We start from the raw sequence: 26,839 nt of genomic DNA on the forward strand, positions 1-26,839 counted from the left end.
GTTTAGAGTTTAGTTTTTTAATAGTGAAACTGACCAACAGAGTTGAAGACGTCTGACATGTAAACAGGTAAGCATTGGACAAGGCATGTCATGAAATGTTGTGGCGTAAACTAACACAAGTGTGCACGAGTAATTTGGAATAAAAATTATGATTAAAAGGATATCATAGGAATTAAAAATAGGGCTACTGGACAAAGAATTCTAAAGATTGCTGTTGGTCATCTATGGAAATGTTGTTCTAATATTTATATGGCATATCCCATTATGTTTGTTTATTATTTTAATATATTTGATCATTATAATTGGGAGAGCCAGTCCCGACAAAACTCTATCATCTGGTGAGCAAGATGTATGAGACCGGCGAAATGCCGTCAGACTTCAAGAAGAATATAATAATTCCAATCCCAAAGAAAGCAGGTGTTGACAGATGTGAAAATTACAGAACTATCAGTTTAATAAGTCACGGCTACAAAATACTGATGCGAATTCTTTACAGACGAATGGAAAAACTGGTAGAAACAGACCTCGGGGAAAATCCGTTTGGATTCCGTAGAAATATTAGAACATGTGAGACAATACTGACCCTACGACTTATCTTAGAAGCTAGATTGTTGTTGTTGTGGTCTTCAGTCCTGAGACTGGTTTGATGCAGCTCTCCATGCTACTCTATCCTGTGCAAGCTTCTGCATCTCCCAGTACCTACTGCAACCTACATCCTTCTGAATCTGCTTAGTGTATTGATCTCTTGGTCTCCCTCTACGATTTTTACCCTCCACTCTGCCCTCCAATGCTAAATTTGTGATCCCTTGATGCCTCAAAACATGTCCTACCAACCGATCCCTTCTTCTAGTCAAGTTGTGCCACAAACTTCTCTTCTCTCCAATCCTATTCAATACCTCCTCATTAGTTACGTGATCTACCCACCTTATCTTCAGCATTCTTCTGTAGCACCACATTTCGAAAGCTTCTATTCTCTTCTTGTCCAAACTAGTTATCGTCCATGTCTCACTTCCATACATGGCTACACTCCATACAAATACTTTCAGAAACGACTTCCTGACACCTAAATCTATACTCGATGTTAACAAATTTCTCTTCTTGAGAAACGCTTTCCTTGCCATTGCCAGTCTACATTTTATATCCTCTCTACTTCGACCATCATCGGTTATTTTACTCCCTAAATAGCAAAACTCCTTTACTACTTTAAGTGTCTCATTTCCTGATCTAATTCCCTCAGCATCACCCGACTTAATTTGACTACATTCCATTATCCTCGTTTTGCTTTTGTTGATGTTCATCTTTTATCCTCCTTTCAAGACACTGTCCATTCCATTCAACTGCTCTTCCAAGTCCTTTGCTGTCTCTGACAGAATTACAATGTCATCGGCGAACCTCAAAGTTTTTACTTCTTCTCCATGAATTTTAATACCTACTCCGAATTTTTCTTTTGTTTCCTTTACTGCTTGCTCAATATACAGATTGAATAACATCGGGGAGAGGCTACAACCCTGTCTCACTCCTTTCCCAACCACTGCTTCCCTTTCATGCCCCTCGACTCTTATAACTGCCATCTGGTTTCTGTACAAATTGTAAATAGCCTTTCGCTCCCTGTATTTTACCCCTGCCACCTTCAGAATTTGAAAGAGAGTATTCCAGTCAACATTGTCAAAAGCTTTCTCTAAGTCTACAAATGCTAGAAACGTAGGTTTGCCTTTTCTTAATCTTTCTTCCAAGATAAGTCGTAAGGTCAGTATTGCCTCACGTGTTCCAACATTCCTACGGAATCCAAACTGATCTTCCCCGAGGTCAGCTTCTACCAGTTTTTCCATTCGTCTGTAAAGAATTCGTGTTAGTATTTTGCAGCTGTGACTTATTAAACTGATAGTTCGGTAATTTTCACATCTGTCAACACCTGCTTTCTTTGGGATTGGAATTATTATATTCTTCTTGAAGTCTGAGGGTATTTCGCCCGTCTCATACATCGTGCTCACCAGATGGTAGAGTTTTGTCATGACTGGCTCTCCCGAGGCCATCAGTAGTTCTAGTGGAATGTTGTCTACTCCCGGGGCCTTGTTTCGACTCAGGTCTTTCAGTGCTCTGTCAAACTCTTCACGCAGTATCTTATCTCCCATTTCATCTTCATCTACATCCTCTTCCATTTCCATAATATTGTCCTCAAGAACATCTCCCTTGTATAAACCCTCTATATACTCCTTCCACCTTTCTACCTTCCCTTCTTTGCTTAGAACTGGGTTTCCATCTGAGCTCTTGATATTCATACAAGTGGTTCTCTTCTCTCCAAAGGTCTCTTTAATTTTCCTGTAGGCAGTATCTATCTTACCCCTAGTGAGACAAGCCTCTACATCCTTACATTTGTCCTCTAGCCATCCCTGCTTAGCCATTTTGCACTTCCTGTCGATCTCATTTTTGAGACGTTTGTATTCCTTTTTGCCTGCTTCATTTACTGCATTTTTATATTTTCTCCTTTCATCAATTAAATTCAATATTTCTTCTGTTACCCAAGGATTTCTATTAGCCCTCGTCTTTTTACCTACTTGATCGTCTGCTGCCTTCACCACTTCATCCCTCAGAGCTACCCATTCTTCTTCTACTGTATTTCTTTCCCCCATTCCTGTCAATTGTTCCTTTATGCTCTCCCTGAAACTCTCTACAACCTCTGGTTCTTTCAGTTTATCCAGGTCCCATCTCCTTAAATTCCCACCTTTTTGCAGTTTCTTCAGTTTCAATCTGCAGTTCATAACCAATAGATTGTGGTCAGAATCCACATCTGCCCCAGGAAATGTCTTACAATTTAAAACCTGGTTCCTAAATCTCTGTCTTACCATTATATAATCTATCTGAAACCTGTCAGTATCTCCTGGCTTCTTCCATGTATACAGCCTCCTTTCATGATTCTTGAACCAAGTGTTAGCTATGATTAAGTTATGCTCTGTGCAAAATTCTACAAGGCGGCTTCCTCTTTCATTCCTTCCCCCCCCAATCCATATTCACCTACTATGTTTCCTTCTCTCCCTTTTCCTACTGACGAATTCCAGTCACCCATGACTATTAAATTTTCGTCTCCCTTCACTACCTGAAGAATTTCTTTTATCTCGTCATACATTTCATCTATTTCTTCATCATCTGCAGAGCTAGTTGGCATATATACTTGTACTACTGTAGTAGGCATGGGCTTTGTGTCTATCTTGGCCACAATAATGCGTTCACTATGCTGTTTGTAGTAGCTAACCCGCACTCCTATTTTTTTATTCATTATTAAACCTACTCCTGCATTACCCCTATTTGATTTTGTATTTATAACCCTGTAATCACCTGACCAAAAGTCTTGTTCCTCCTGCCACCGAACTTCACTAATTCCCACTATATCTAACTTTAACCTATCCATTTCCCTTTTTAAATTTTCTAACCTACCTGCCCGATTAAGGGATCTGACATTCCACGCTCCGATCCGTAGAACGCCAGTTTTCTTTCTCCTGATAACGACGTCCTCTTGAGTAGTCCCCGCCCGGAGATCCGAATGGGGGACTATTTTACCTCCGGAATATTTTACCCAAGAGGACGCCATCATCATTTAATCATACAGTAGAGCTGCATGTCCTCGGGAAAAATTACGGCTGTAGTTTCCCCTTGCTTTCAGCCGTTCGCAGTACCAGCACAGCAAGGCCGTTTTGGTTAATGTTACAAGGCCAGATCAGTCAATCATCCAGACTGTTGCCCCTGCAACTACTGAAAAGGCTGCTGCCCCTCTTCAGGAACCACATGTTTGTCTGGCCTCTCAACAGATACCCCTCCGTTGTGGTTGCACCTACGGTACGGCCATCTGTATCGCTGAGGCACGCAAGCCTCCCCACCAACGGCAAGGTCCATGGTTAAGTAAAGGCAAACCTATGTTTCTAGCATTTGTCGACTTAGAGAAAGCTTTTGAGAATGTTGACTGGAATACTCTCTTTGAAATTCTGAAGGTGGCAGGGGTAAAACACAGGGAGCGAAAGGCTATTTACAATTTTTACAGAAACTAGATGGGAGTTATAAGAGTCGAGGGACATGAAAGGGAAGCAGTGGTTGGGAAGGGAGTGAGACAGGGTTGTAGCCTCTCCCCGACGTTATTCAATCCGTATATTGAGCAAGCAGTAAAGGAAAGAAAAGAAAAATTTGGAGTAGGTATTAAAATCCATGGAGAAGAAATAAAAACTTTGAGGCTTGCCGATGACATTGTAATTGTGTCAGAGACAGCAAAGGACTTGGAAGAGCAGTTGAATGGAATGGATAGTGTCTTGAAAGGAGGATATAAGATGAGCATCAACAAAAGCAAAACGAGGATAATGGAATGTAGTCAAATTAAGTCGGGTGATGCTGAGAGAATTAGATTAGGAAATGAGACACTTAAAGTAGTAAAGGAATTTGCTGTTTGGGGAGCAAAATAACTGATGATGGTTGAAGTAGAGAGGATATAAAATGTAGACTGGCAATGACAAGGAAAGAATTTCTGAAGAAGAGAAATTTGTTAACATCGAGTGTAGATTTAAGTGTCAGGAAGTTTTTTCTGAAAGTATTTGTATGGAGTGTAGCCATGTATGGAAGTGAAACATGGACAATAAATAGTTTAGACAAGAAGAGAATAGAAGCTTTTGAAATGTGGTGCTACAGAAGAATGCTGAAGATTAGATGGGTAGATCACATAACTAATGAGGAAGTATTGAATAGGATTGTGTAGAAGAGAAGTTTGTGGCACAACTTGACTAGAAGAAGGGATCGGTTGGTAGGACATGTTTTGAGGCATCAAGGGATCACAAATTTAGTATTGGAGGGCAGCATGGAGGGTAAAAATCGTAGAGGGAGACCAAGAGATGAATACACTAAGCAGATTCAGATGGATGTAGGTTGCAGTAGGTACTAGGAGATGAGGAAGCTTGCACGGGATAGAATAGCATGGAGAGCTGCATCCAACCAGTCTCTGGACTGAAGACCACAACAACAACAAAGTTTTGTTCAGGAGCGTAATTTTTAATATCTGTTATGTGATTTTAATTAAAAATTTTATTTGAAATTGCTCATGCACACCATCTGTGTGGAAATGAAACTTTACGTCTGTAAGGGTAGTCCTTTCACTGCACTGCTATGCCTGCTGTTATGCATGTATCGAAGGGAATGTTTGCACTTTTCAATTTTGCCTCTGCTACAGTACTTGTTTCATTTTTTAAAGATCTTATTACTTCATATTTACTGTATAGGTACAAGCACTGTGTTGCATGATCTTGATGTTTGCTTATTTCATAGCATAACATCAAATGGAAGTTATCTTTCTAGTGGTTTGCAGATGCTTCATTGACATTTTTATTTCGAGCTGTGTATGATAAGAACAAGCTGTTTATATTTTACTGTCTTCTTTGTTGTAGAAAAGCTGATGATATCTTAAAAAGGTGAAATGCACCATTAAACAATAATTTTTACAATGAAGACTGTTTTTCTTCAAAACATTTGTAGGTAATTTGAGGGTATATAGGGTGTAACTCCGTAGATAGAGCTGCCACCTCTGCTAGCAGCAGTGGCTTTAACCCAACTGGACACAGAATCAAACTGAGCTAATATACGATTTCATCATTCTTGATGTGTCCACTGTGGTAGCGTTCTTCAATCATAGTGCCAGGCGAATTTTGGCATGCCTGTCTCTCAGCAACCCATGATCTGATGGTTTTAATGGATGAGAAATCTGGAGAATGGCTTGCCAGGGCAGCATAGGCAATTTAGGATCTTGTGTTTCTTGTGCAAAGATAACGTCATGAAAACCCCGAAGATAGGGCACAGTCACTGGCCTTAATATATCTGCTGCTTAAATTACCAGCTGAGTGAACTGAAGGTGATTATGGCATGTATCCAGTGGCATCCCACACCATCACACCAGGTTCTGGACCTCTGTGGCAACAACAAATGCAGTCTGGTGGGATGTGTTCTCCTTGGAACCTAAACAAGTGGAGACATCCATCATGATGCTGTGAGCAGAACAATGATTTGTCTGAAAAGAGAACAGGATGCCACTCTTGTGCCCAGTGTTGTCATAGTTGTACCTCTGTCAGTAAGCGCCCCTCTGCAGCAACAATAGTCACTATGCTGATAGTTTGTAGTGCTCTAGATGCCATCGCACTGCCCCTGTGGATACTTGTCAAGCTGCAAACAAGTGCATTTCTTGAGTCAAGGTATGTGACTTGGCTGTATGACCATGCATGGTCACAAAAGGTTAAGATTCTGCGTGGTATTGAGTATGGTGCTTCTAAAACCATTGAGTCCACTTCACATGACAGTGATGGGATCCCGATAAAAGCAAGCAGCAATATCGCAAATGGATAAATGACAGTGCAAGTATCCTGCCACTGTTGATAGATGTAGCTCCTCCTTACATAGGACATAACACGATCTTCTCACAAATAATCAACATTCAAATGCAATTTCTGAATGTCAGACTCATTGTGTAATCTTATATACAAAATGTAGATGATGTTACACATCCCTGCTGTGTCCAGTTGTACTGATATGCTAATCATTTACACATCCAAGCATGTTGTACACTCCTCAACATTTGTCGCATGCTCTTTTCAAGGTGTTACGATTATAATGGCCATCGGTTTGCATTAATGAATGTAATAAACTTCAACATTGGATATGATAGTGAAATAGGCTTTAGTTTTTTTTCCCTTATGCCGTGCTTTGTGTGTATAGTCTTTATTACAAACTGAGCTTACTTATGTGAATGGATTACTGTTTTATTGTTTCTAACAATTCCAAATAGTGATGGTAGTTTCGCTGCTTTTTCAAAATTTGATTCATTCAATTCATAGTGCATGCTCTGTAATTTATGTACTTTCACTGTTGAAAAATAACTTTTAATTTATTAGTCTGAAGTAACAACAATTTGTAGTATAGGAATTTTCATTGAACTGTTGATAGAAACAGGGAGAAAAAGTATGGTTGTTGCTGTATTTACACTCCAAATTTCTCTGCTGGTTGAGAAATCAACAGCCCGCATCTCGTGGTCGTGCGGTAGCGTTCTCGCTTCCCACGCCCGGGTTCCCGGGTTCGATTCCCGGCGGGGTCAGGGATTTTCTCTGCCTCGTGATGGCTGGGTGTTGTGTGCTGTCCTTAGGTTAGTTAGGTTTAAGTAGTTCTAAGTTCTAGGGGACTTATGACCACAGCAGTTGAGTCCCATAGTGCTCAGAGCCATTTGAACCATTTTTTTGAGAAATCAACAAATTTTTCTGATCTCTTCAGCACTTCCTCTCTTTCTTCCCTTGTCAGAAGAAAACCTTAACTATTGAAAAATAGGTTTTTGGCCTTCCTGTTTTGATTTGTGTCTCTTTAGCCCTTCTAGAGCTGTCCTTGTTTTTGTTGTTGGTAAGTAGACGATGTTTTTGTACCTCCTGTGACCTTTACATTAGTTTTGTATATTTATGTTCTTAAATAAGTGAACTGCATTCAGAATAGACAATAAGGATTGCACCAATTCATAAATTTGATTATGCACAATAATGTTTTCACATTTTTCTTTGACTGTAAGGATGCAAAATTGACAACTGATTGAAATGCAGATATACTTTTCAGACTGTTACTACTATTATTTCTGATATCTACATACCTCTGTTCTATACTTGTACTCTCTAGGCCTTCCTTAGTAATGCAGGAAGGTTAGCACACAAGCGGTATGGTCATGATTGGCTGACTATAGGTTTGGATATTGTAACTGCCCATATTTGGGGGCTCATGAATACAATTAGTTTTCTCTTACTGTACAATCTGTGCATGTTTTAGGGCATATTGTAGGACATTGTGGCACATCCAAAAATCCTCCTCAATATATTTCTTTCATGTGATCTCAGTTTGTTTCCTCCCTGCTTTGTAATTGCCCATGTTGCTGAGCCATAAGTAATCACTGGGCATATCAGCATTTTATAAAGCCGGCACTTAGTCCCTTGTTATAGAATCTTGGATTTAAAATGTTGCAACATTCCAAAGTAGCATCGATTAGAAGCAATTATGCCAGCCGTAATTTCAGTAAAGGTGGTGCCATTTGCTTCTATCTTGAGCCCAGATAGGTGGAACATTCCACTTGCTCAAATGTCATTCCATCAAGGGTTTTCATGCGCTGTAAGGGTGGGTTAGTGCCATTATACATAAACTTCGTCTTTCATCATAAATTCTCACACCCATCTTCTCTGCATTCAGTTTTAGAGCTGAAAATACATTTTGTAGATCTGTAAGTGTTCTGCTCATTAAATCCAAGTCATCTGCATATCCCAGAAATTGTACAGATTTATATCAGATAGTACCTCTTGTCTCACTACCCGATTCACGTACTCTTTTTCAAGTGCCAGGCTGAAATGTGGAGGCAGGAAAGCCCATCTCCTTGCCTTAGCCCAGTTCGGGTGGGAAACTGAGGTGATAGCCTGGACTGCACTTGTATGGTACACTGAGTGTACTTTAGGGTGACATCTATTAAATGCACCAATTTGCCAGGCACTCAAAATTCCTGCATTGCCTCATAATGTTTGGCCCAATTTATTGTGTCACATGGATGTTTAAAGTCAGTGAAAAGATGACGCACACCAACATTGAATTCATTGGTCTTTTCTACTATTTGTTGGAGAGTAAATATCTGGTTTACAGTTGACTTTTTTGGTCTGTGAACGTGCATTGATAGCTTTCAATAATGTCTTCCGCTATAGGTGAAAGTCTGCTAAACAGGATATTTGATAGCACTTTATGTATAATATTTAAGAGTGTTATGGCTCTGTTGTTGCTGCATTCAAATAGATATCCTTCCTAATGCACCAGACACACTATCCCTACATTCCATTCTTCTGGTAACTCTTCCTTTTCCCAGATGAGGCACACAATCTCGTAGATCCTACGTTTTAGCTTAACTCCTCTGGCTTTCGATAGGTCATATGTTATATTATCAGTCCCTGGTGCTTTATTGTTCTTCAGTCAGGCAATTGCTTTGTTCATTTCTATGGCATCATCTTCTGGAGGGACTGGGTTATCTTCAGTAGGGGACTCTGAAGCATCCAACAGTCCACTGAAATACTCTACCCAATGCTCCAATACCTCTTGATCATCAGTTAGTAGTGTCCCATTTTTACTTTTACACAGGTTGGTGCACTGCTTTAAAGCTCTTCTTTCACTATTAATGTTCTGATAAAATTTTCTAACATCATTTGTTTTTCCAATTGTCTCCAGTTCTTCAATCTGCTTTCTTTCCCATTCCCTTTTTTTTCTTCTCCGATGCAGTTTCTTCTCTTCTTTCCTTTTATGTTGATAATTTCTTACTGCTAGATGAGTATATGATTTCTCAAGCATTTTCCTGTGCACCAGATTTTTCTCCTCACTTATACTCTTACATTCTTCATCAAACCAGGAATTCCTCCGTTGTTTTCCTTCTTTCCCTAGTACTTCTGCTGCTGGCTTAATGACTGCGTCCCTACAAGCATTCCATTCCTGATCCAGATTTTCACTTACACTAGGGGTTTATAATGCAAGATTCTCAGCAACCTTCTCAGAGTATGTTTTAGAGATGTCTTCATTTTTTAGCTTCGATGCCATACACTTACTTTGAGGTGTTCCTTTGACTTTTCTTGTATTGGATATTCGAGCTCTTAGGTTTGCAATTACAATGTAGTCGTTTGAATCTACATTAACTCCTCTGATGTATGTACATCTAGTAAGTTTGAGGAATACCTCCCATCATTAATTACATGATCAGTTTGGTTGAAGGTACACTGATCAGGGCTAAACCATGTTGTTTTATGAATTATTTTGTGTGGGAAACATAGTGGGACCTACAGCCATGTTATGTGACAGTGCGAACTGAATGACTCAGTAGCCACTGTCATTTGTATATTCATGGAGGCTGTGCTTTCATTTTGCTGGGAGATAATGGTCTTCTTTACAGATCTGTGCATTGAGGTCTTCAATAATTGTTTTAGTGTAATACGCAGGGCATCTGTCATAAATTCTCTTGAGATTCTCAAAGAAGGTGTCTTTATCTTGGTCATCTTATACTTCTGTGTGTGTTTGTACATTGATCAATGAGTAGTTTGAGAATCGGGCCTTCAATCTCGTATGTGAAATTCTAGGTGTTATTCCAGTGAATCCACTCACTAGGTGCTGTACCAAATTCATGGTGGCTCTCTGAACCATGGTAGAAAATTATCAAGCTTCCCATATCAAGCACTCTATGTCCAGTCCATCACAGTTCTTGTAGGGCAATTACGCCTGCCTTGGTTTTATCGAATTGATCTAGCGGCGACCTCAGGGCTCCCACCCTGTATAGTGATTGTATGTTCCAGGTTCCAATAAACACATTTTTATTTTATTTTTTTCATTTGCCTTTAACAGTGCCATGTCATCTTCCGTAAAACTGTCCGGCTTCTTTACTTTGAGGTTTCTGAACAAGAATTTTTTTACAGAGAGGGGTTGTTAGCCGCTTGCCCAACCCCCAACTAAGAGGACCTTCCTTTAGGGAAGCTGGCTTCACTACACCTATAGATCCGTCCCTGCCCTATGTTGTGGGACACACTTTGTCTGGCTCCTTTGTCAAGACCACTCCAGCTTGGGTAACCCTGTCAGTAGTTACGCTACCGCCGACCCAGCTCTTGACTTCATCGGAGCACGCAAACCCTCCCGGCATTGAAGGTGCCTTCGATAAGGTGGTGTCCCCTGGGAGGGGACAAGCTCAACTATTATGCTAAATTCTTTTCTCAGGCAGCCCACATTGCACAACCTTTCAATCAGTTGCATAAAAAGTGGGTCTCCTATACCTTGACCCCTGCATGCGACCTTTTGTCAAATTGAAAACTGTGTTGACATCCACACCCTGCCTCACTCCCTTTTCTTCCAACTGCCCATTTCTTGTGGCCACTGATGCAACCACCTATGGTATAGGAGCAGTCATGGCACAAAGGAATAGGGATGGTTCTGAACAGCCTATTGCATATGCATCCAAGACCCTGACCCCAACACAGTGCAACTATTCACAGATCAAAAAGGAGGCCTTGGCAATAGTGTTTGCAGTGAAGAAATTTCATGTCTACCTTTTTGGGATACAGTTCTCTGTAATAATTGATCACAAGCCATTGGTGGCATTATTTGTGCCGCGTGTCAGTCTCCCAGAATGAACAGCACAATGTCTCTAGTGCTGGTCATTGTTCCTCAGCACCTACAGTTATACTAACCGGTACAAGCTGACAGCCCAGCATTCTAGTGCTGATGCATTGTCCCATCTACCGACTGGATGGACCCTTCAACAGGAGGTCTTCTGCTTCCACATTGATGCTGAACATCAACATACATTGGGCGGTTTTCCCCTTACTGCCAAGTGTGTTGCTGCTGCAACATGCCAAGACCCCACCCTGTGACGTCCTTCATTATGTAATCCATGACTGGCCCCATTATCTCACTCGTAGTTTGATGACAGGGCTCTGCCATTGGAGACAACTTTCTCACTGACTCTTGGTTGTGGATGGTGTCATCCTTTTGGATACTGAGACATATGCACATTGAGTGGCTATTCTGACAGAATTACATCGCTGAGTTTTGAGTTTGTTCCATCGGGTTCGTTGGGGCATGCCCAGTTTGAAGACGCTTGCATGCTACCATGTGTACTGGACAGGTATCAATGGCGACATCGAAAAAATGGTCCTTAGTTGCGCAGCATGCACCCGCCACCATGCAGCATCCCATCAGTACTTTGCCCCTTGGCCTATCCTCGCCTCCCTTGGGACCACATCAATCTTGATTTTGCAGGCGTATTCTTGGGTTCTATGTGGTTACTTTGTGGATACTTATTCAGAGTACCCCTCTGTCATAAGCATGGTATCCACCATGACCAAGGCCACCCTTACTGCCTTAGCCCAAGTTTTGGCCATTGAAGGGCTCCCTCGCACCTTGGCCTCTGACAATGGCCCACAATTCACGGCCTCTACCTTTGAGGACTTCTGTGCCACCAATGGCATCAAACACATATGTAGGTCTCCGTTCCATTCCTCCAGTGGTGAAGTCTTGTCCAGTCTCGTCCAGACATGTAAGCAGCACATGGAGAAGGCTTTCGAATCCTCTGCCACTATGACAGCTTTTACTTTCTTTTTGAGGACTTATCGCACCACACTGATTAACAATCATAGCCCTGCAGCGCTCTTCCTTGGTCTCCTGCCTCAGATCTTGCTTCATCTGCTGTCACCGTTGCCATCGGAACCTTGCTTGCATCTCCCAGATGTTACACCTCTGGCATGGCCACGTGGGCACACTCCTAGGGGAATGCTGAGACTTGGTCGCCAGCAACAGTAGTGCCCAATCACAGGTGATGAGTTATGTTGGTCCACACACAGAAGGGGCTTGAGCACCATCACCACAGTCAGCTTAGGCTGCAGACACAAGCATCCCCTTTGCAGCCCCTCTTCCACTGCCTTCTGGTGCCGATGTGCCACAATGACCAGAACCTTGGGTGGCTACTGTAGATGCCCCATTGCCACCCCACTCTGCCCTCTGGCTTTCTGTGGATCAGTGGTTCCCCTCAGAATGTTCATCTCCAGCGATGTTCCGAGGGACACCACTGACTGCACTTTCTCCATACAGCCTACAGTCAATGCAGCTGCACCTTCACAGGCACCTGCATTTCACCTTCCAGGGCATTTATGCCATTAAGCACCAGTTTTGGGGAGGAGGGAACAGGTATCAGGCCTCGTGGATGTTGAATGCCCACAAGTACAAATGGATCTCGATGGCCAATAGAGGGCAGTGTTGCCGCAGCACTGCATTCGCTTAGTGGTGCTCCACCATCTCGCCATGTGAATACATCAGCCCATGGTGTCCCTTGCAGCCAGCATAAATACCATTCACTCAGTCATCTACTTCCTCTGATAGGTTCGTTTTCTATCTCCTCCATACTACTGACTACTCACCAATGACTTCGTTTTGTTTTTGGTTTTTCTCTCTGCTCTTGATTTGAATTGTGGTTGTACTTGATCTTTTGACAGCATTGTGTCAAAAGTTCGACGTACTTCATTGTAGCGTAGATTGTTTTGCACTTATTGTGTCGGGTCCACCGTTCATCTGCCCTGTCGCCCTCTACAGCATGGGTTTGAGTCCTGTCTGCAGGCGGTCTTCCTGCCTTGCCTTGTCATCATTTCTTGCCTGTTCACTGACATGTGCAGAGGCATCCTGTGGCTCTTAGATAATGCAGTAAGAAAGTCGCAAGTGTGACAATAAAATACAGACCATCTGTAATTAAAATCAGGAAATTCTAACGCTTTTGGCCCTACTATAACTAACAAAATTTAAAACAATATTGCAGATGTTAATGTAATCTCAAGCGGAATAGCAGAAACCAGTAAATCCACAATATTTTAAAGAATTGAATTCTCATGTATAAAACAGCTTCAAATGACTGATTAATATACAGTTGGGTTAATGTGTTAAATATTTGACTTTAACCATGTAAGCAAGGAAAATGTTGTAGGAAAGTTCTTACAGAATGTCAGTACTTTTCAATTAAAGGAGACTACTCACCTCAAAGCAGCAACATGGAGTTGTCTTTATTATTATTTCTTTATTTATTTCTCTCTTTTGTGGGTGCTTATTGACAACTCAACACTTCTGCTTCTCAGTGAGTGTCTCCTTTTCTCCGAAAGTGCACATAAGGAAGAAAAAGTTTAAGAAAGGTTTCAAATTATGCTTGAAGTTTGTTGGAAGTCACTGTGTGCTCCCTTTATGAAACACTTGCTGAATGTAGTCTATTTTCAGTAAGTGGTGCCCCACAGCTCATAGATATTTGAAAAGTGTCAGGATTATCATCTTGCACTGCTGAGAAAATCTATATTTAAAGAATTAGTTTCTTTAATCTGATCATCAGGATCCTGTACACCAAACTGAAACAAAACATAAATAGCATTACAAAGTTAAACTGCCGCAGATCTGTTAACTGATGTAAATGTTAACAACAGCACATACATAATAAAATCTTACCCTTACATAAAACCATTTACAGCATCATATTAGGCAAATACTGATGTCAGATAATAATACCACTAATTTAGCACTGAAAATAAAAGTATGACATAAATGGTGATGTAACCCAATATCTAATATAATCTGAGAGTTTTGCACTCCATTTTAAACAAAAGCAAGTTTTTCATGAATCTCAGTGTTTCTGATGTCATATCTTGTGAACTATGTGTTGTACAGTGATAAAATATTGCATATACAGTCAGTGAAATATTTAAATATTGTCTGCAAACTATATTAGAAATAGAGTGGGTAGTGAATAAGTAATAAATTAAAACATCATGTGTGATGCTGAAGTTTTACCACATGAACAGTAAAATTGTAGTATACAATTAACTTTTTTTTTTTCTTCAACATTTTGTGGGGGGGGGGGGGGGGGGGTGTTAGCAAGATTTGAAATTAGTGTAAAGTTTGCTGGAAGTTGCTATGTGCTCTCATTCTCACACACTGTATAAAATGAAATGAAATGAGCATATGGCATTTTTGACTGAGAGACCCCGTCTGGTGTTATTCAGCCACCTAGTGCAAGTCTTTTTTATTTGATGATGAATGAAGTCTATCTCCATACCATCAGTCATGTTACCTCAAGAAACACAATTCTGTCTGTAATTATTGTCTTATTGTGTTAAACCTACCATAAGATCACAACTCTGGGTGAGTACACTATGACAGCATTTTAAAGTTTTGAATTTGGACAATAATTACATGAAATATTGAAAATGAACTTTTTGTTGCTCCTGGAAGCCTTTAGATAGGCAGCCTGCAACTGGTAATGGTTCTAGGATAGTCGTTTATTAGTGTAGATTGTTTTAAAAATAAATAGAAGGTATTCCACTGAAACTATTAAAGTACATGCACAAACGTACTCACATTTTAACAGCAAAATATAGACATCTGCAAAGAGGTACGGAAATGTTAAGTGCCAGTAAATGTCTGTTCAAGATTATAGTGGTAGATACTAAAACTGAACAAAGACTGAAGAACAATGTTTTAATAGAATATTATGCATATGACACCAGAATTGACAGAGTTCTACAGTAACAGAAATTTCCGAGAAGAACTACATATTTGTTCTTGACACATTCTTCCAAAAGAAAGCAAATAAAAAATGGATTTAGCAGGAAGCAAATGTAACAAAAAATGAAATCTCTAGTACTTTATCAAGCAATAAATAAATTGCATCAAAATGAAAATTCGCTTGTGAATGCTGTAGTATTACAGAGAGGTAGAATGTTGTCTATTACAGAAAAACCCCATTTTTATATTCCCACATTTTATATTTTCCCGCATTTTACATTCATTTTTGTTGGGCCTAACAGAATTCCTATTCTCTGCATCGGTGCTTACCCAACTTCAATGATTCCGTGTTACATTTCCCTCATTTTAAGTTTTCTTTGACAATATCACAACCTTCGACACTGACTTTCATACAGATTTCTGCAAAAAGTGCATTATATTCTTGTTAAAGTCAGCCTTGGAACAAAGCAGGAAAAGCAGACTGTATGCAAAGCTATTGATCTTGTAACATAGTGTTAGTGCGGTAAGTAAGACTTTTATTGTCTGCATATTAGGTAATGGCCACTTATATTACAGGTTCACAGTGTTTGGAAGGGTGGGGAAATGTGCTGAGTCTCAGCCTTAATGATAATCACGATCTGATTATAGTGACTCTGACAGAACTCTTCCTTCAGCTTATTACATTACATTACAACAGCTTTAATTAAATTTCTCAGTCATTTTATGAAAAACACCGCTTTTGAAGACTTTCATGAATTGTTTTTTCTTCTAAATGAAATATGCTCATCCATATTAGGTGCACAGTCTTAGGTTGGCACGACTTGATGTCAGACATAAACTTCCTCTCAAGATGCTTCCTAACATGATTTATTATCCAGGACATCCCTGAACTGAGTGACTGTCTTGTTGGCAACAAGCCATAGATTTCATTCCTACTATTCTCTTTTTACAAAGACTGCCAGCTTTAGTGTTTTAACCAATATTGTATTACAAGTTTCATTTACTTAATTGGATAGATGAAAAATCTACTCACCAGATGGTGGCAGAATACACACATAAAAGACAGTTGTAATTGGCAAGCTTTCAGAACCAGTGGCTCCTTCATGCAGAAGGTTTGAAGGGGAAGGAGGAGGAGTGAAGGAAAAGGACTGAAGAGGTCTAGGAAATGGGATAGAATTCAGGAAAGTCACCCAGAACTGCGGGTCAGGGGAGACTTACGGTACGGGATGAGAAGGAAAGACTGATTGCTGGGGACTGCATCGGATGAGATTTGAAAACCTGAGAACTTAAAAGAGGAAGACAGGGTAATATGTAGACAGAGTTAAACATGCTTAAACATAATGCATGAGTTAATAAGAGTGAAAAGTTAAGTGCATTGTATGTAATGGAGGTGCTAGTGGGGTGGTGAAAAGTAGATGGGAAAGACAATGAAAGATGTAGAAAATTAAAACAGAGTGAAGCAAAGAGTAGTTACAGTGAAGTAATGCTGAGATGGAAGAAATTAATGTAATTTAAGGCCAGTTGGGTGGGGAGAACCAAGGACATGTAGTGCTAGTTCTCACCTGTGGAGTTCTGAGAAATTGGTGACTGGGGGGAGAAACCAGATGACGTGTGTGATGAAACAGGCACCGAGGTCACGAATGTCATGTTGTAGAGCATGCTCTGCGACAAGATATTGCAAGTTGCCAGTATACACCCTCTGTCTATGCCCATTCATCCTAATTGATAATTTGGTGGTAGCCCTGCTGATGTAGAAGGCTAAACAGTGTTTACATAACAGTTGGTATATGAGGTGTCGTTTCGCAGTTGGCTCTCCCTTTGATAGTATATGTTTTGCCAGTTACACATCTATCATAGGTGGTGGTATGAGGGTGCAGAGGGCAAGTTTGCAGCAGAGACAGTCACAGGGATAGGAGCCATTGTCCTATGCACCCTCCTACCACCACCTATGATAGATGTGTAACTGGCAAAACATATACTATCAAAGGGAGAGCCAACTGCGAAACGACACCTCATATACCAACTGTTATGTAAACACTGTTCAGCCTTCTACATCGGCATGACTACCACCAAATTATCAATTAGGATGAATGGGCGTAGGCAGAGGGTGTATACTGGCAACTCGCAATATCCTCTTGCAGAGCACGCTCTACAGCGTGACATTTGTGAGCTCGGCGCATGTTTCACTACGTGCGCCATCTGGATTCTTCCCCCAGAACTCAGCAGATGGGAACTAGCACAACAACATCTCCTTGGTTCTCGCAGCCCACCTGGCCTTAATTTACATTAATTTCTTCCATCTCTGCATTTCTTCACTGTAACTACTCTTTGCTTCACTCTGTTTTAGTTTTCTACATCTTTCATTGCCTTTCCCGTCTGTTTTTCACCATCCCCCTCCCACCTCTATTACGTACAATGCACTTAGCTTTTCACTCTTATTAACTCGTGCATCATGTTTAAGTACTAATCTCTGTCTGCATATTACCCTGTCTTCCAACTTTAAGCTCTTAGGTTTTCAAATCTCATCCAATGCAGTCCCCAGCAATCAATCTTTCCTCCTCATCCCATACGGTAAGTCACCCCTGACCCACAATTCTGAGTGACTTTCCCGAAATCAACTCCTTTCCGTAGACCTCTCTGGTCCTTTTCCTTCTCCCCTCTTCCTTCCTAAGGAGCCACTGGCTCCAAAAGCTTGCAAATTACAACCGTCTTTTATGTGTGTGTTCTGCCGCTGCTTGATGAGTAGCTTTTTTATCTATCCAATTAAATAATTTTGTCAATAATTGATTGTTTTTGTTGTTCTGTTTCATTTACTGTAATTTTATCTCTCACATTAGAAAACTACATCTTTTTAATGTGGTTTGATGAAAGACATTTGCTTCTGTGTTCTATTTACACCATTGGACATAATCAGAATGAAGAGGGAAACCTGCATGCGCATTTGTACATGTCAGCACTCGGGCAGTGTCTTTGTGATTATCACAAAGGCAGTGGCTCCACACGAACACACATTTCCTTCTTCATTCCGATTGTGTCCAGTGGTGTAAACAAAAAATGGAAGCAAAAGTCTTATGTGAAACCACACAAAAAAGATATTTGTGTTATAATGTGAGACTTAGTGTTGATAAACAATATAAAATTATGGTAAATTAAAGTTGTAACAAAATACTGGTTAAAACACTAAAGTTGGCAGTCTTCATAAACAGAAAATGATAGGCACAAAGTCTACAGCTTGTTGTGTCTCCTGTGCTTTCCTGTATTTTACTCTTTCCTGTGTTTTATACTTTTTTGAGTCAGACTGCTTATAAGTATAAAAAGGTGGTTTTATTGAATACTTGCTTTCAGGAGATGACAATAAAAGAACTGCAGATAGAATAATTAAAAGTAGGAAAAAAACATTATACCCAGCTTTTGGAACTGTTAATTCCTTCTTCTGTGTGGAAAGATGCCTAGGTTGTGGTAGTCCTAAAGGAGGGATAGCTTACTCAGGTCCCAGGGTCAGATGGATCCATGTATTGTGAGGAGGAGGGGAGATACAGGTGGAGGGGTAGCTTTCTCTGACACTTCCTCCTTTATCTTTGTTTGCTATCCTCTCTGACACCACCTAGCCAGACATTCTATTTCCTTTTAATATTAGAATAAATTAATTGTGCAGAATGTGAAAGTTCTAAACAACTTTTGAATTGCACTTATCACGGACTTGTAAAGTGCATAGTAAAAATATATGCACAGATATGTTATAAGAATGTATTGAAGCATAGTTCGGTCTACCAGATTACATCACACAGCACTTTAAGCATCTTCAGAAATTAAGATTATCTGGACATAGACCAAAATTGTATTTACTTAAGAAACAGCAAAAGATGCTGTAATTTTAGTTCTATAAAGCAGGGAAACAAAGAATGAACATGTGTTACTGGAGGATAACAAGAATCACTTCAATGTGCTAATGGCACTGTACACTGTAGTGCAAATACATTTCAATGAATAATGGAAGAACTTAATAGAGCATCTTTAAAAGTAGGTATGAAAGTAATTCTTCAGTTCTGAAAGTCATTAAACTAAGCCGAGATAATTTGTAATCCACACATCAAAAAGTAAACTCCAAAAACTAACAGCATAGTTACAGAATCAGCAGATGAATGGGAAAAGAAATAAACTGAATAGTGAAAATGGCTTGAAGTGCTTGTGACAAAATAAATATTTTTGAAAGTGTGTAATCTCAAGTAAATAACCAAAAGCCACAAAATGTCTCTTCAGTGCCTCTTTTTTGAAATGAGAGTGAACAGTGACTTTATCCAATTGTTTAGAATATTTCATTACTCCAGTGCTCTCTGTTGAACTATTTTATTTTATTATTTATTCCGCAATTATTTATCTCAGTATTTGTCATTTCAGAATCTACATCTACACTCTGCAAACCACCGTGAGCTGCATGGTGGAGGAAATCTCCCATTGTACTAAAGTGCGCGTCATATATCTTGGCAGCCGAGTTTAGGTTCGTTCTGCGCATCTGACGTCAAAACATACAGTCAGCCAATGAACAGAGAACGACGTTGCCAGATCTCGACTGTAGTACAGAGCACGGATGAGTGTCTTCAGTTTTAGAAACGTTCAATCATAAATAAAGTAATAGAACAAAAGCAATGTCTTGATAGCAGACTTTGTTTTTTGAAAGTTTGGAAAAACCATTCTTTATGCCAATTGCTTCATTTTCTATTAATTAATTAAACCAAACAAGCAATAAGACTCTTAATTCAGGCGATAGCAAGGAAAGGTGTTTGTATCAATTTCACGAACCGCTTTTTCGCAATAAAGAACAGCGGTAATTGTTTATTTCCTATTGTACTTCGCCAAAGTGCGAGTAATTCATAGGCATACCAACAGTGTTTGTCAGAATTTTGCGTGACGTGTTAGAGTCCTTATGGAGAGAGATTGCAGGACGAGCTGCGTTAGCGTAATGGTTAAGGCGTTGGATTAGAAGGCGATAGGTAACGAGTTCTAACCTTGTGCGATGCTAAATATTTTTTTTTATTTTAAAACAATATCGAAGTGTCTTACTTCACAAATTTTATTCGTTTGAATGCAGTTTTTTGAAATTTCTAGGGCTTTGTCTCTTCATTAACCCTTTCGCTGCTGCAGTCACGTGCTCCCCGCATTCCGCGCTGTGCGCGATTTTGTCATCACTGCACTGCTCGCCTGTGCAGACACATGGTGTTTCCACTGCTTTGACACACTTATCATTCGATTTCACAAAAACTATTTGGCCCAAAAATTAGATTTTTACACATCTTCTTGACTGATACCTTCCCCCCATAAATGACTTAATTTTGTTTCGATGTTCAACCCAGTTATTGTGCAGCATTAAATGTAGTAAACCATTGCACGAAATTTTGAAGAGTTTGCAGAGGTAAAAGTCCATAGCGTATACTTTCCGTATGGTCGATTTTAGTTGCCACAATGTTGAGAATGAAATGTGGACAAGGTACCTAAATTTCATATAAAATTTACTGTATAACAATATCTCATTTAATTTAAGTACCACATAGGTGTCGTATGTAATATTGAGAAATATTCCGTCTTTCGCGACTGTAATAAAAGTTTTATTTACACCGGGCGCGTTTGGCTTTATTTTAAAGCACTTCAGTCAGTCAAAGGAAGTGGGGGGAAGGTATCAGTCAAGAAGATGTGTAAAAATCTAATTTTTGGGCCAAATAGTTGTTGTGGCATCGAATGATAAGTGTGTCAAAGCAGTCGGAAACACCATGTGTCAGCACAGGCGATCAGTGCAGTGACAAAATCGCGCACAGCGCGGAATGCGGGGAGCACGTCTCTGTAGCAGCGAAAGGGTTAATGTGGCCGTGGTGGCTTTACTTCATAAACTGCGCGCTCCCCCCTAAATGTAAGCTTGCGAACTATACTGTACTATGGCGCTGTTTCTCCTGGCGCGTGCGTCGTGTGCAACTGGCAACGCAGCAATCTCCTGCGTCTGGGCGGGCATGCGCGAGCCGCCAAGATAAAAGAATTCAACAGGATTTCTTCCCATTCCATTCGCGCATGCAATAATTATTCTGATCATATATTCAAGATCCCTGCGTGAGCGACACGTAGGAGATTGTAGTATATTCCTAGAGTCATCATTTAAAGCTGGTTCTTGAAATTTTCCTAATAGACTTTCTCGAGATAGTTTACATGTGTCTTCAGTAGTCCACCAGTTCAGTTCGTACCTCTGTGCACTCACCCATGGATTAAACAAACCTGTGACCATTTGTGCTGCCCTTCTCTGTTTTCTTTCAATATCGGCTGTTAGTTCTATTTTGTACAGGACCCACACATTTGAGCAATATTCTAGGATGGGTGGCAAGAGTGATTTGTAAGCATTCTCCTTTGTAGACTGATTGCATTTCCCCAGTATTCTATCAATAAACTGAAGTCTGCCACCTGCTTTAACCACGACTGGGCCTACGTGATCATTCCATTTCATGTCCCTACAAAGTGTTATACCCAGGTACTTGTATGAGTTGGCCGATACCAACAGTGACTCTTTGATATTATAGTCATAGGATACTATGTTTTTATTTTTTTATTTTGTGAGGAGCAGTTTTACATTTCTGAACATTGAGAGCAAGTTGCCAGTCTTTGCACCACTTTGAAATCTTTTTAAGATCTGACAAAATATTTATGCAGCTTCGTTCAGATAGTACTTAATTATAGATAACTGCATCATCTGCAAAAAGCCTGGTGTCACTATTAATACTGTCTGCAAGGTCAGTAATGTACAACATGAAAGCAATGGTCCCAACACATTTCCCTAGGACACACCTGAAGTTACTTACAGCTAACATGCTTTGTCCTCCCTACCAAAAAGTTCTCAGTCTTGTCGCAAATTTCACTTGATACTCCATATGATTGTATTTTTGACAATAAGCGTAGGTGTGGTACTGAGTCAAATGCTTTTCGAAAATCAAGAAATACTGCATCTACTTGACTGCAGGAAAGTGTGAGTTAGTTTTCACGAGAATGATGTTTTTGGATCTGTGCTGGTTGGGATTGAGGAGGTTGTTCTGTTCAAGAGACCTGATGAAGTTTGAGCACAGAATATGTTATAAATTTCTACAACAAATAGATGTCAAGGCTATGGGATGGTAGTTTATTGGATCACTTCTGCTATCCTTGTAGACAGGTGTGACTTGTGCTTTTCTCCAAGAACTGGGCACAGTTTTTTGTTCGAGGTATCTACAATAGAGTATAGTTATAAGAGGGGCTAACTCAGCTGCAAATTCAGTATAGAATCTGATAGGGATTCCATAAGGCCTTGGAGCTTTGTACAACTTTAATGATTTCAGCAGTTTCTCAACCCACTGACACTAACCCTCAGTTCATCCAACTTTTCAGTGGTACGAGGACTAAATCAGGGCAATTCTCTTGGGTTTTCCTTTGTAAAGGAACATTTAAGAACAGAGTTAAGCATCTCAGCTTTTGCTTTGCTACCCTCAGTTTCAGTTCCTGCCTCATTCACTAGGGACTAGGCACTAACTTTGGTGCCACTAACAATCTTCACATAATGTTTGAAAGTACAGTGTGTTCATCCTCAATTTCAGTGCTGGTATAATCCTGACTTTGTATCAGATCAGAATGTCTTAAGATATTTCATCAGATTGGCAAATAGAAATTTGACTTTTGAATTTTTTAAAGTCAAGACCAACAAGTCATAATCGATCATACAATGTAGGCTTTCACGGCCGGTGTTGTCTTCAGTTAAAACTTCCGGGCTGAGAGGTCGTGGTCGATGTATAAAATTTCCACCTAACGTTTTGTCTCCATCTGCGGGAGACATCTTCTGAAGTCATTCGGCTGCTGCCACTGAGGCTCCAGGTACTCTCGCATTTATAGAGCACATAGAGGACACGACCATTCATCACGTGATCCCGACGTTATGCCTATCTTTGGAAGGCGTCATCATTCTCAATTAAGAGTAATCGATTGTCATTCTGCTGGCGCAATGTTGACATCCATATTTTGTCCAACTTTCAAACTTCGTCTTTTCTAATAAAATTATTATGGTGTTTGTGAATCTCTATTGCTTCTCTATACATTCGGGCATGATAATGGAATGTTCATGCTATAACGCTTGTCTCATTAAATTTAATTTCGTGGTTCCCATCTCAAAAAACATGCTCAGCAACGGCCGATGAGAACCACGAAATTAAATTTAATGAGACAAGCGTTTTAGCATGAATATTCCATTATCATGCGCACATGTATAGAGAAGCAATAGAGATTCACAAACACCATAATAATTTTAAAAGAAAAGATGAAGTTTTAAAGTTGGGCAAAACACGGATGTCAACATTGCACCAACAGAATGACAATTGATTACTCTTAATCAAGAATGATGACGCCTTCCAAAGATAGGCATAATGTCGGTATCACGTGATGAATGGTGGTGCCCTCTATGTGCTCTATAAATGCGAGAGTACCTGGAGCCTCAGTGGCAGCAGCTGGACGACTTCAGAAGATGTCTCCTGCAGATGGAGACAAAACATTAGGTGGAAATTTTATACTTCGACCAAGGCCTCTCAGCCCGGAAGTTTTAACTGAAGATGTCTTACTTGATTTTATATTATTCAGTTTGGCTTTGTTCAGCATTTGCTTGTCAAGTAAACTTTGATTATTATGAATCTCTGTTTGCTTTCATTGCAGCGATAGGACTTTGCTATTTAACTACATTGGGTCTTTCCCAACACTTGTTACTGTGGTATGTATCTGTCTAAATTTCATTGTACATCACTCATGAATTTACCCATTGATACTCAACATTTTAAGCCCCAGAAATGAATGTTTAATACTGACTATGTGCTTGCTGTTTGTTTCTTGTCGCAATTGCTAAACAGAAATATTTTAAGGTCCCCTTTAACGCCTGTGGGCATTGATACTGTAAGAGTCTCACGGCCAATGCTTCTCTCCTCACTGTCTACTGAACATGAAGGAAGAATGGACAGAAGAGCTGTGTGATGAGGTTAATATGAGTCACTTAGTCAGCTGATTATGAAGAAGGTCTGAAGGAGGAAACTACTGTTCTCTTTTGATAAACATGTGTTGTTGTAAGCTCTGCATGTGCATTGATAGCAAGAGGGAGATGGAAGGAGTATTATACGTCACCTACACAGATGGCTCTTTCTACCTAAAGCTGTTGTGCTTCCTGTGGAAACCATGACACATTAGCAAATGGATGTCGTAATTTAAAATGTGTTTCTTGAAGGGAAAAGAAGAGGTGCCAATTATGTGTCATTCTGCTCTCCTGACCTCACAAACACTGTTCATTGTTGACAACTTTGCACTTCGGTGATCAGTGCCTGAAAGAAAGTTGTGCAGATGAGTATTTAGCCTGGGAAACTAAACTTCGCAAAGCTGTCTGTTTTGAATGTAAGAGACTGGTGGTACTGCATCACTAGAGAGATCCTCCTTTCTGGTAATACATCGATGTAGAAGTCCTCAGACTGTGTAGCAGGCAGCCTGTTTTCTGGTCGACTGAGGAGTGCCACTGTGGGATCAGAGATAAGTATTTGTGGCTTTGTGAGTATTCAGTTGTGTAATATCTGTTGAGCTCACTCAGACTGTGCAAAGAAGATTAATATTTTAATAAACAATACTTCCAGTATTATCACTAGTTGCCTTTAATCCACCCAATTGGAAAAAAATTATCTCGCCATTGCTCTATCAAACACAGAACAAAGTATGGTACTGATAGGGGATTCAGTATGCGCTATTTTTCCCAAAATTGTTTCAAGACATCGGCATGGCTAGGTTGCCTGAAGAACCCTTTGCAGGTTGAGGACTGAAGTGGAGAGATTCAATTCCAGTGTAATTAAATGGGATGTACTATTTCCAGGAATCTGAGAGCCCATTTTCAGAACACTAAACTGGTAAAATGAAGGAGTAGTACTTGTTTAATGGAACACATCTGAACCACCTTCATTTTGTGGAGGGCATTGTACTGTTTGCCTTAAGTGCCGATAAACAACAAATAGAACAACTTAAAATAGCAGGTTTCTGTGTAAATATAAATGAAAATAAGGAAAAAACTTTATAATAAGACTGAAATAATTTACGATGGCTATGTCAGAAAGAAAATAACTCAAATTAACAACTGAGTCATAGAACCAGTTGATAACAACTGAATGGATGACAAATGAAACAAACAGAAGGTTCAAAGTGACTGGGGCTGTTTTGAGAAAGTAAATAGATTTTTAAAAGTGAAGATTATGGTGTGCCCAACATGGTAAGTTTACAGTTAGTGTTTTTTTGCTTATCTTGACTAGTGGTAATGAGACCTGTGCTTGTAATACAGAAATATTGAAAAACAGGGATACACAGTGAAAAATGAGGAGATGCTTGTTAGAAATTACCAGAAGAGACAGGAAAACAAATGAAGTTGAAAGAAGAGCAACACATTTTGCATTACTGAGAAAGAAGGGAGAGAGTATCATGGACACAATACAAGATTTAGGGGTGGACATCATTAATACCAAGGTGTTCCTCATTGTGGCAGGATCTTCTTGCGAAATTTCAATCACCAACTTTCTCCTCTGCAAGCAAAAATATTTCATTGACGCTGGCCTACATAGGGATAAACAATCATGATAACAAAAAAGGGAAACCAGAGTGCACTTGGAAAGATATGGGTGTTCATTTTTTCTGCGCACTGGTTGAGAATGGAACAACAGAGAATTACTGTTAAAGTAGCTCGATGAACCCTATGCCAGACACGTAAGTGTAATTTGCATTGTATCGATGTAGATGTGAAAAGTATCAGCAAATAGAGTGGAGTGGAAGATGTGATTATGATGAAAATTAAGTGGACTTGAGTGAGATAAATAGCCACCAGATGGGTGTTAGTTGGACCTACAAATTTGTTTCCCCCCATATTCGAAGAAATAAGGCAAAACCTAGACTGTGTCCTGATGGGTCAAGATGTAGAATGTGTCCTGACGAGAATAACATTTAGATAAGATGCAAGAGCGGTATAGATTTGTGTATTTGTGTCTTTAATTGCATGGAAAAGTCTAAAGGTAGCATGTATCTACCAGTGAATGTTCCATGACTGGTGGTGGTGGGGGTGTTAATAATGATCATCTTATTTTAGTTTTTCAGGGTTGCAAACTGAACTACGGTGTCCTGCAAATACCCCAAAGCTATTAGAACTGTTGCATTACTTCTGTTCTATTCTGTCAGTAAGCTAATAAATGACTTTTGCCACAGTATTGATTAAATGTCTCAAATCAAGGCAACCTGTGCAACACTGTGTTGCCTTGTTGACAATACTTGTAAGAAATGGATTTAATAAATAGTGGGCACACTGAATAACCTTTGTTTTGGAAGTATATAACTTAATTTTGTTGACCTGTACTGTAGGCACTCGTATATTATTAATAATTAATATTACTTGCATTTCTACAACTATTACTATTACTGACCATTGTTAGAGCTGTTTCTGTTGATACTTAAATCCAAGTTTAACTGTCATCATTCCATGATATGTAGTTGACCAGATAAATGTAATGAATGATTTTTTTTGCTTATTTAAGGAACTTTAAAATTAGTTAGTGCAATTTCAGATTTTATGCAAATTAATTTTTAATTACAGTAGAACATGGCAGTGAAGTCAGCCAATGTTATTTTGAATTAAGATCATTCTGTAATATAATATTTTGTCAGTACCTACACATGTGTTGTATTTAAGGCTATTATG

The 26,839-nt window shown here is 39.7% G+C and overlaps 1 protein-coding gene across 2 annotated transcripts in view; it reads left to right on the forward strand.

Moving 5' to 3' along the window:
• The window catches only part of LOC126251464 (tumor protein p63-regulated gene 1-like protein), a 132,890-nt gene that overhangs the window by 45,966 nt on the left and 60,085 nt on the right, over positions 1 to 26,839 (forward strand). The window lies entirely within an intron of this gene.

This window comes from Schistocerca nitens, chromosome 4 (genome assembly GCF_023898315.1).
Source record: "Schistocerca nitens isolate TAMUIC-IGC-003100 chromosome 4, iqSchNite1.1, whole genome shotgun sequence".
Classification (NCBI taxonomy): Eukaryota; Metazoa; Arthropoda; class Insecta; order Orthoptera; family Acrididae; genus Schistocerca; species Schistocerca nitens.